A 12,638-nucleotide genomic window follows, 5' to 3' on the forward strand; every position below is an offset into this window, starting at 1 on the left:
CTGGTTAAAGGCTTATTGTGTCTGCTTATTTGAACTGTTTCTTTCTGAAATTGGTACACCTTGTTTGCTGTAGCATAGACTAAATTCAGACCTGCTGAATCTAGCTTTGTTTGTATAACTTGAGCACTAATCCAGACCGTCTTTTTTTGGAGAAGGTTCTCTTGCACCCTACTGGCAGGAGTGTGCAGTTAGAACTTGTCTGATCAAAGACTGCTGGAACGGGGCTCAGTTTTTAGCTTTTTATCAGTTAATTTGTTTAAATCAGTTTGCTCATTTGCTACTGCTATGTTAAAAAAAAGTACACTTTATGCATCGCCTCTTAGCTAGGGTTAAACTATTCCAGGTGCCATAAAGTCTACTCTTCAAATTTTCCCTTAGAACTAGTCAGTTTTATTAGTTTTAGCACTCAAATCTGTTTCTTTGAGCTCAGCACTTGTTCAGAACTCATTCTAAGCACTAAATAAGGTACAAATTACTACAGCACTCAACTTACCTCACTTGTCTAGAGGAAAACAATTGTTAGTACTTAATAAATAAGCACCTATCCAGGCATGTCTACGGGTCAGCTCCCGGTGCTTTCTCCAGTCTACCTGGTGAATCTGAGCATCTTGGGGCAATGCAGCAATTGTCTCATGTACACAGACGACCCTTTCCTCCTACCACCCAACACTACAACCTGTGAGAGATGCACTTATATAGCCAAACTGGAAGCAAAGCTCTCTTCACCCAAGACTGGACTGGACAGTCAAGAGGAGAAGGTAAACACTTGCACCACACCACACTCATCCCATAGTCCCTCAAAACCTACACCACCAAAACACACACATAGCAACACAAAACACACACCTACATTAATGGAGGCTCTCAATAAAAATCTGCTCAAGCAACAGAGACCTCCAAAGCAGAAACGCATGCAAACTTCACCCCCCCACCCCAACCCAAATGACACATAGCCCACAAACTCAGTGAGCCACTCAACCACAGCCCATAAGGCATAACAACGTACCCAACACTCTAGTCATAGGTAACTCTATAGTCAGGCACACTGATGTTCCACTCACCAGGCTAAACAAGGAGAAAGTTACTATCAGCTGCCTGACAGGTGTCAGGATCCACCACATAACGCATGCACTCAGGTCACTCCACAACAAGTACAAATATGACTCTGTCATTGTCCATGTTGGTGTGAATGACCTGAGACATACCTCACTGGACTACATGAAAAGAGACATGGAGGAGCTCTCCGATCTTGTAGCCCAGGCAGGTATGACCCTAGCCCTGAGTAGCATCCTGCCATCACCCAGAATGATACCACAGTACAAGGACAATATGATTGACTTCAACAATTGGCTAAGCTTCTGGTGTCATTCTAAGAGGATCCAGTATCTGTCTGTCTGGGGTGACATGATTGACAGACCATGATACCTTGCCAGAGATGGCCTGCACCTGTCACCCTTGGGATTCCGGATACTGGCTAAGGCTCTTGCCACCCCTATAGTGCCTTTTTTAGGCAAGTTTCAAATGACAAATTCACCACCGTAACAGGTACAAGCAAGCAAAATCTGAGGGTAATGCTACTCAATGCTAGAAGACTAAACCTCAAAATGCATTCACTCGAGGCACTCCTTAAAATGGAGAACATCGAGATCTGTGCAGTGACAGAGACCTGGTTCAGGGCTCCAGAGAACACCCCTGCATTACCAGGCTATAATTCATACTACACCTTTCGGCCACCTAACCTGGACCGAAACACTAAAGGTGGAGGCGTGTCCATATTCATTAAGGATATCCACACCTCCAGGCTAGTTGCTCAGCATAATGCATCTGAGATTATCCAAGTGCAACTAACTCTGGGCAAGACTGCAATCCAAATTGTAACTTGCTACAGATCCCCCACCATGCCCCAGGATTTCCACTCCTCATTTCTTGATACACTGAAAAATATTAAGATACAACCCAACACCCTAATAATGGGTGATTTCAACTACCCCACCATTAACTGGGAAAACTACTCATATACAAACTCTTTTGCTCAACGTTTTCTGGAATTCATAAATTCCAATGCCTTGGATCAACTTATCCACACCCCACCAGGGGCAGCAATACCCTAGACCTGGTCATTACCAACATGGGTGACCGGTGTTCCACACCTGAAGTCAATTCCTCATTGGTCAGATCCGACCACAAGCTAATAAGCCTAGACATCCACATCCCACCCCCATCCTGCATTAGGGAAACCACCATAAAAAATTTCTCCAAAGCCAACTTCACGCTTCTTAAGACAGTAGTGACAAACTTCACGACACCCATGCAGACAGACAATAGAGGTACAACTGTTGAATCTTACACAAATGCACTTTATAAGCACTTACATGAGTGCATGGATCGTGCTATCCCTAACAGAACCAAGATGATATCCTCCAAAAAAAGGAAGCCAATCTGGTGGACCTCTGCCATAAACAAACTATACAACAGAAGAAAGAAACTGTTGCAAAAAAGAGTAAAATCCCATGACTGGAAGAACTCCCTGGTCAGCCTCAGTAAGAAGCTGAGATCCTTCATAAAATCCTCCAAAGCTAGTTATGAAAACAAAATCACCACTGATTCTAAAGACAACAAAGCATTCTATAGCTATGTCAAGAATATCAATGGTAACACTCAGATCTGCTCTGAGTTACAGCACAATGGCACTAAAAATACAGGACCAACTGATATTGCCAACATCCTGTCAGATAGGTTTAGTGCTAACTTTATCCCCCCCAAGGGCCCATCTCTATACCGGAAGAATGCAAATTCCTGTAATCATGGCTGCACAGGTAAAAACCACACTCTCCAAAGCCAAGAACACAGCATCCATTGGGCCTGACAACATCCCAGGCTGCATTCTACATGAACTACGAAATGAACTGGCACCCCACCTAAGCACCATGTTCAGTCATAGCCTCACCTCAGGATTTGTGCCAACTGAATGGTGCATAGTGACGGTTATCCCACTCCACAAAGAGAGAGCCACCATGAACCCTGTGAACTACCACCCCATTAGCCTAACAAGCCTGGTCTGCAAGGCCATGGAATGTATCATCATGGAACCTATAAACAAAGACATTGGTAATCTCCAAACTCTGGACCCCACCCAGTTCGGGTTTGTAAAAGGCAGATCATGTCTTCTAAACCTGATTGACTTCTTTGAAGCAGTCATCAAAGCCGTAGACGATGGTAAGGTGGTTCACACAGCCTATCTAGATATCGCCAAGGCTTTTGACACCATCCCCCACTCTGGAATTATAGATAAACTCACTAAACTAGGTATAAATCCCTATGTCACAAGATGGGTTGCCAACTGGCTCACTGACAAAACTCACACTGTGAAAGTAGCAGACTCCAAATCCGACTTCAGACCAGTGACAAGTGGTGTACCACAGGGTTCAGTCCTGGGTCCTCTCATGTTTGGTATCTACTTTTCTGAAGTACAGGCTAACACAGAATGTCTTTGGCTAATGAAGTTCGCAGATGACTGCAAACTAGACGCCATAATCAAAACACCTAATGATGTGGACATCCTACAAAAGGGCCTCATTGAGACAGATGCCTGGTGTCAAAGCAATGGCCTCAAGCTCAATGCCAAAAAGTGCATTGTTATCCTCTTTGGTAAAAACTCTGTACCCATGAGCTACCACATAGGTGGTAGTCTACTTAACACCGAAAGTGTGATAAGAGACCATGGGACAGGTGGACAGTGGTCTCTACTTTGATAATCACATCCTTCTACGTGGCACACCTCATCACAAAAGGTTTCTCATCCAGGAAAAAAGAGGTCATTGTTCCCCTCTACTCATCACTCATTAGACCCATTATATAGTACATTGCCCCTTTTGGAATGTATGTCACAAGACATCTACAACAACTGGAAAGGCTGCAGAAATACATCACAAAGAGAATTACCAGCCTCAAACAGATGCCCTACGCAGACTGTCTCAAAAAACTCTAGCTTTACTCCGTCGCATATCGTCTACTCAGAGGCAATCTCTGCCTAACATACAAAGCTATGTCAAACCCAGAGTTGTTGGACATGCTCCACTTAAAGAAATCCCAGTCCCTCCAAGCCACATGCTCTAGGGACCTAAACCTTGTCACCACAATAAACAGACCATGCTGGAGGGATAGATTCCTGTCCCAGAGACTTCCCCATACTCTGGAACAAACTACCTATCTATATCAAACCAAGCTCCTCATTAGCACTCTTCAAGAAAAATCTTGATGATTGGATGGGAAATCATAAATTCACCCCGGGGATCACCTCTGTGGTTCGGCTCGACAGGGGCAAAGGAAAATACGTTTCTTGGGTGGCGAAAGCCAGGGTACCTTTTTGGCTAGGCTTGTATAGGCCCTAGGGCTGCTAGCCTAGTACCTACCTATGAACCTATGTACTGATTTAATTTAGCCCTTATTTCACCTTTTGCATATAGCTAAGTGTATTTAGCACATATCAGAGAGGACAGTTTATTTATTTTTATTTTGTTTTGTCCTACATTTTTTGACCCTATCAACCCATGAGGTATCAGGATTCCTTACCCAATATAGACAGCAATAACAATTGACATCACTTAATACAACTGTAAGGAGTTTAATAAAGTAGTAAATACACACACACACACACACACACACACACACACACACACACACACACACACACACACACACACACACACACACACACACACACGCACGCACACACACGCATGCACACACGCACACACACACGCACACACACACACACACACACACTGGAGTTCAAATGTCCGTAGCCATAAGTTTATTAAAACCAAACTCAGTCAGTCAATCAGTAACCAAATTAAGCCAAATTGTGTATAGTAGTCAACAGACAATTAATAAGTGAAATTACCATGCCAGCTATGTTATAGGCAGAGTGCCAGGGAAGACTCCCCATTACTCCTTTGCGCAAGATGAGATGCACTTCAGTATCCAACCCTATGATAACCAACTTAGTCAAAGTTAAAGAAAAAAAAAACACCACCTGGACTGCCTTACAATCTCCAAACAGAGACTGTCTAAAGAGTCCCATACCTTTCCATGGGCAGTCCACACCTTAAGGAGGACTGTAGTACTCCATATCCTCTGCTCCCACTTCTGCTTCTTCTGCCACAGAAAAGGGGATAAGATCTCCCCTTTCCCCCTAAAAATATCTGGCCTAATTTGGGGAAGGGGGTCATTTGAGTGCCTCCATCAAATCATTTGCAAATCACCACATGTCCAAATTTGACAAGTGTACTCCACCCATGTGGTAAAGTTTGCTACACTTAACTTTCAGTGGTAGGTGGTCCACAAATTTGATGGTTGATGGGGCCTTGAGGCTTTATCCATAGTATCATTTGTTTTCCTGCTTACCTTTTCCATTGCTTTTACTGAAATGCCGCTGTACCATTTCATCTTCTGCGCTGCCACTGACCAAAGCACCAGACCCCCTGACTATTTCACTTTTATGATAAATAGGTAACTTTTATTCTCATTTCCAGTATTTTATGGACACTTGCCTTAAGTCATTCCCATCCTGCATGCATTATTATTACTGCTGGTGCCCCCCCCCCTCTGTTTTCCATGAGACAGCAATTCTTCCTTTAGCTGATGCCACCTCATACCACATAACCCCAAAGGTGCTTCTCTGGGTTAGCCTCCTTTCTCAACATCTGTTTTATGTGGTGGAGTCTCCGATACAGTCTGTTGAGATACAAATCCCCTATGACAAATTTGTTTTCCAGTGGCATAGCTTATGCTGCAATAAAAAAGAATTAGTAAGTTGGCTGATCTCACAGATATTTTAAGTAGTTGACATCCAACACCCTAATCCTTTAGTTATCTCCAATGTAGCCCCCTTTCTTTGTTCATCTGCAACACCTATCCTGAAGGAGTGAGAAGTATATCAATATGAATCTAACCTGGCTGTAGCTGTTCGACTGCCCTCTTTAAATCTTCTGTAAACTGCTACTGTGTCACTGGGTCTCCTTACTCATGAGAAAAAAAACAATCCTGATGTGCCTTCCCACTGCTACACAGTGTGGCATCCAAGTGGCCACCTCCCAACAACTTCCATCTGGGGCCTTCTTGTTTACATTTTTATCCCTTGACCTCTGGTCTGTTTTAGATCTACCCAACCAAATTCTGACTCCCTCTCAAGTAGATGAAACATCATTAAAGGCCAACAATACATACTTGCCTGCATCCCAGGAGATCAGTTAATGTGATTTCCAAACCATCATCTTCCTTATCCCCTAAAAGTGCTGTGCCCCCACCTTATATGACACTCTGGTCAAGGGTGTCAATGGCAAAACTAGCAACTAACACTGGTGCCTATTAATATGTCCCATGATTGACATTGCACCTGCTCTGGGTGTTGTGTTTCTTCTGGTTCTAGCCTTCTGAAGCATTTCCACTGACAATGATTAAGAGAGTCTGTTAATGAATTGTTTAATCCTTTAATATGATGTGCAGAAAGTGTGATATTCCACTGCAAACTGCCCCAACATTCCTTTGCAACCCATCTGATTGTTGATAGTGTGTCTTACCTCTGATTTGTCTGACCGTAGCTTCACCAGAATATCCTAAATTATCTGACCTTGGCTTAACTAGCCTGTCCTGTAAACTGCCCCCCTCAATACTTCTACTACATCAGCCAATGGAAAAAAACTGCAGGACTATGATTCCCTCCTGTGCTATGCTGATGAGATGGAGTGGCCTTACACTGCTAAGCCACTTCCCCTTGAGGTAACCAGCAAAACCTAAACCTCTTGCTTCATCTGTGTAAAGTTCCTCATTTGGCTGTCTTTGCAAGACCCATATCCCACTGAAATTATTCACAAAGTCAGCCACACTTACAGGGTTCTTTTCATACTTCCTAAAACTCACACCCTTGGTGAGGGTCAGTACGTCCAGCTCCTATTACTGCCAATTGCCCCATGAAAGATCTGACTACTAGTATGAGTCTGCAAATAAAATGTAATCATGCCATTTAGGACTGCAGCTTCTGCAGTTTGATTAACTTGTCTGCCACTTTCTTCTGTAAAGCTTGTTGCAACTTATTTATCTACTCTGCTGGGAGACATTGACCGATGGTTTTATCACTTTCATTCCCCACGAAAGGCATGCAGATACTGGGGCCCTTGGCATTTTCTTTTGCTAGGGGGACTCCTATCTCCAGGCAGACCCTATAAAATGCCAAAACTCCTTTTGCACATTCCTGTGCTCCTGGTCAACCTGTACTAAGGATTATCAATGTAAAGTATTATGTTAGCGTCACCTGATACTTCGGTAACCCAGTGTAGAAATGTATTAAAAAGTTTCAGATACTGGATGTGGTCCTCTACACCCATGGGTATGCACCAGTGCAGAGCCAGATCATGGTCAAATGGGACCCAGGTAGGGTAATGGACCAACCCCTCCCAAGCCATACCAATATCCCATTACTTGGCTGTCTGTCCACTATTACCATAAAACACTGTTCAGACCTGTCAGTGTACATACTGTTTACTTTTTCTGAATGGTATGAAGTCTGAAACTCATGTTTGCCATTATTTAATGACTGCAGTCCACAACACTTTAACAGAAAGTCACAAATTCTATAAGGGGCAGACCACAAATATGAGGGAGAAAAATTAGACGACAGTTGAGAGCTATATATCCTTTGCATGTATGAACTCATGCATACATATGCAGACACACACTGGTTTAAAAAATGGACGGGTAAAAAAATGATTGTTTTCTGAATAAAGTTCGAAATTCTTTTGCATTATCTGGATGTCCACTGATGAAGCATGAAACATCCAATATTCAGAGCTGTGAATGTTGTTATTAATGAGGTATTCTGATGGCTGGCTTAACATGTTCTTAGTCCAATTCATCAGGAGTGTAAATGTGTAGCAGAGTGGACACACACACACACATGAATATCAGCATAGTGTTAGCTCAGCTACTCCACAGTAAGACTCAGTAAGACCATGTTTTCAGTGGTACACTGTTTTAGCTGCAGGAAATCTCTCATTGGCTCAAATCCTGTACATTTGAGTCAGTGAGAGACCAGAAAACCAGAGCAACTGAGAAGACCCAGGGAGGTAATTGGGGTAGGGAGCATTTCTCTCTCTTTCTCTTCTCCTACCTCACTCTATTTTATAAACACATTTATAAGCCCCCACACAGCAGCATCAGGCCCTAGTCAGCTGCCTAGGTTGAGATGTGCCAGATCTGCCCTTGCACCTAAGCTTATAGTACCCCTCCTTAACCTTGTACCCCAGCATGCTTTGACAATCAGGTTGGATTGTCAACAGCCTAGAAACAGTTTCTGTGTTTTCCTTCACTAACAATGCCTTTTTTTTCTTTTTTTCTTTCATTTCCTGTAAATCTTTCTCAAATGTTACATATGTAAAACAGGACTCTGACTCATCTATGAAATCATTAACTGGCTGGCCCTTTGAGTATGATAAAAGATTTATCAGGTGAAATAAGCCTGGTTGCTTCTTTGGTATTAACCCAATGGGTGAGACCTTAATTTTCTCTTTAGGGTGAGTGACAGATGGCTGTAATCTCTGTCCCAATTCTGTTCTTTGTTGATTTATTCTCTAACTTAATTTAGGTGTAGTCTTGCTTTCTGTCAGTTGTTTTTGGTTCCCCCACTACCCCAACCCCTTGGCAGAAATTCTTAAAGCCATTGTAAACCTTTCGCCCAAAAATTGCTGCTACTGTTTTTATATGCCTGTTTAGCTATGGGATTAAGTTTGGCCTTTTTTTGGTGTTGGCAAATGCACTGTTTGGGCCCCAACCCCCCATGAAGGGCTGTCACCCCCTTCTTGGTGGTGACTCTACTCTAAAACACCTCATCATGCTATGCCTATATTTGCAAAGTACATGCACTAATGCCAGCATTTGCAGTTGATGTGCATAGGCCCACATTAAAAGCAAAACAATTTGCTCTCGCTTACTGTGTTTTGTGAGTCTTGACCACCCCCCCAGATACTCTGCCCCCACAGATAGTCTGCTCTTCTGCTTCAGCTCTGCTTAATCACCAGCCCACAATCAGTTCTGCTGAATGCTCTGCCTGTGTACATCAGCTATAAGCCCATGTCCAACCATGCCAAGGACTGATCCACATACTGTGCTTGCCCCTTCTATAGTCCTCATCAAAACAAAGCCATTTATCTCCACCCTTATATGTGCACATTATTGCAGACCAGTTAACATGTCCCTACTCCTTTTTTGGACATCTCTCTTTCATTACTGCTGCATAAATGGAAACAACAGTCACCCCATTATCCCGTGTCCTCTCCATCACTGGTTCACTCTGTCTGTCATTTTCATTCAGCTGTTGCTTTTCCCTGTCTGCCTATGATTCTGGATCAATATTTAACAAGAAAGAACAGGTCAACAAACTGCAATTTGCTCCTCCAACCTTTCAGACACATAATAAACAGGACATGCTGGAGGGATAGAATCCTGTCCCAGCGACTCCCCTCACTCTGGAATAGAATCCCAATCCATATTTGACAGAGCTCCTCCCTGACCCTCTTCAAGAGAAATCTTGATGAGTGGATGGGTAATCGTAAGTTCTACTCTGGGATCACTTCAGGAGCCCTGTTGACAGAGGCCCAGGTTACTAATCTAATGGGGAGGTGAAAGCCATCACTCTGTGGCTAGGCTTATAAATGCCCATGGGCAGATAGCCTAGTACTTACCTATGAACCTATGAAACCCCACTGGCTGGTTGAATGTAACTGACCGTTGAAATGCCCTGTCAGACGCATCTTTTCTTAGGCTGCACTCTCCCTTTGTGGGGCTTCCTTGTTGCCAGTACTATCACTGATAACTGAACCCTGCACCCCTACCCATTGTTCACTCCTTGTGGTGGCCCTTCTCTTTAGCAATGCCATCATGTCCTTGACCACAGAACTCACATTCTTTGTGGTTCAGTATGTCAACACTTCCTGCTGACCAGTACCACGTACATCTGTTAAGACCACCCTATTCTTGTTATATAGCCTCATACCATGTCTTCTTTAAATAATTTGTTTCTTTTGATTTCATTCTGACTTTACCCATTTTATCTTTTCCTTGACACCATGTTATTTTCTACTCTTCCCACTTTTTCCATCCTTTATTTTATTCCTCTTCTTAATATACTTGCCTGTGTCTGTTGGCATTTCCAGATAAACTTCATTTGCCAAGCACAGAGCCTATTTGTCTGGAACTTTCATCTTTAGCCACTCTAGACTTGGCTTGCTCAGGTGTACACTCTTTCCTCCTCTTATGGGATATACCCATCGTTACCTTTACCTATGTCAGACTCTGTGCCTTCTCTGCCTCTGACCTCCACAGCATTTGCTAGTACTCCTTACCTGCTGCACAACAGCCCCCAGCCATCCCCTCCTTTCTCTCTGTACATAATGCCAGTATCAGGCTCTGCAACTGGTCCTCTATGTCTCTGCAAGACATACAAAAAACCGCAAAAGAAATTCCTGAAGGGATGTTATCCAAGTAGGATAAACCATTCTGACTCACTGATACATGTGTGTGTGTGTGTGTGTGTGTGTGTACACGTTTGTGTGTGTGTGTGCATGTTTGTGTGTGTGTGTGTGTGTGTGTGTGTGTGTGTGTGTGTGTGTGTGTGTGTGTGTGTGCGTGTGTGTGTGTGTGTGTGTGTGTGTGTGTGTGTGTGTGTGTGTGTGTGTGTGTGTGTGTGTGTGTGTGTGTGTGTGTGTGTGTGTGTGTGTGTGTGTGTGTGTGCGTGTGTGTGTGTGTGTGTGTGTGTGTGTGTACTAGCTGCCTATGAAACATTCTTTCTTATTCCTTTTATCCTTGACCTCTTGCACTAATTAACCAGTCACCAATCTCCCATCTCTTTTTTACATTCATGTAAAATGTCTCTTCCTGGCATTAACCCCTACTCTTTATTTATTACTCAATGTCCTCTACTAATATGCTTGTTTGGACTGTTCTTTCAATTACAACCCTGAACTAGGTTGCTCCATCCTTTGCTATTAGGCCATCTCCCTCACATACAAATCCCAATTAATCTGATCCTCTCAGCAACTTGCTTCATTTGTCTTCTTTTTAATATCTATATCAAAATACACACACACACACATACACACACACACACACACACACACACACACACACACACACACACACGCGCGTGTGTGTGTGTGTGTGTGTGTGTGTGTGTGTGTGTGTGTGTGTGTGTGTCTATGTTTTAATAAATAACTCCCTTGTTCTCATTGAATGTGTATGAATTCCCTATAAAGACTCAACTAACTCTCCCACTTAACTATTAGTACTGCTGTAGTTATACTGCACCATTACTACTGAAGGCCTAACACCAACTATAGTTATACTGCACCATTACTACTGAAGGCCTAACACCAACTATAGTTATACTGCACCATTACTACTGAAGGCCTAACACCAACTATAGTTATATTGCACCATTACTACTGAAGGCCTAACACCAACTATAGTTATATTGCACCATTACTACTGAAGGCCTAACACCAACTATAGTTATACTGCACCATTACTACTGAAGGCCTAACACCAATTATAGTTATACTGTACCATTACTACTGAAGGCCTAACACCAATTATAGTTATACTGCACCATTACTACTGAAGGACTAACACCAACTATAGTTATACTGCACCATTACTACTGAAGGACTAACACCAACTATAGTTATACTGCACCATTACTACTGAAGGACTAACACCAACTATAGTTATACTGCACCATTACTACTGAAGGCCTAACACAAACTATAGTTATACTGCACCATTACTACTGAAGGCCTAACACCAACTATAGTTATACTGCACCATTACTACTGAAGGCCTAACACCAACTATAGTTATACTGCACCATTACTACTGAAGGCCTAACACCAACTATAGTTATACTGCACCATTACTACTGAAGGCCTAACACCAACTATAGTTATACTGCACCATTACTACTGAAGGCCTAACACCAACTATAGTTATACTGCACCATTACTACTGAAGGCCTAACACCAATTATAGTTATACTGCACCATTACTACTGAAGGCCTAACACCAACTATAGTTATACTGCACCATTACTACTGAAGGCCTAACACCAACTATAGTTATACTGCACCATTACTACTGAAGGCCTAACACCAGCTATAGTTATACTGCACCATTACTACAGAAGGCCTAACACCAACTATAGTTACAATGCACCATTACTACAGAAGGCCTAACACCAACTATAGTTACACTGCACCATTACTACTGAAGGCCTAACACCAACTATAGTTACACTGCACCATTACTACTGAAGGCCTAACACCAACTATAGTTATACTGCACCATTACTACTGAAGGCCTAACACCAACTATAGTTATACTGCACCATTACTACTGAAGGCCTAGCACCAACTATAGTTATATTGCACCATTACTACTGAAGGCCTAACACCAACTATAGTTATATTGCACCATTACTACTGAAGGCCTAACACCAACTATAGTTATACTGCACCATTACTACTGAAGGCCTAACACCAATTATAGTTATACTGCACCATTACTACTGAAGGACTAACACCAATTATAGT

Source organism: Protopterus annectens, chromosome 4.part0, assembly GCF_019279795.1.
Source record: "Protopterus annectens isolate FY-2018-M chromosome 4.part0, PAN1.0, whole genome shotgun sequence".
In the NCBI taxonomy this organism is placed as follows: domain Eukaryota; kingdom Metazoa; phylum Chordata; order Ceratodontiformes; family Protopteridae; genus Protopterus; species Protopterus annectens.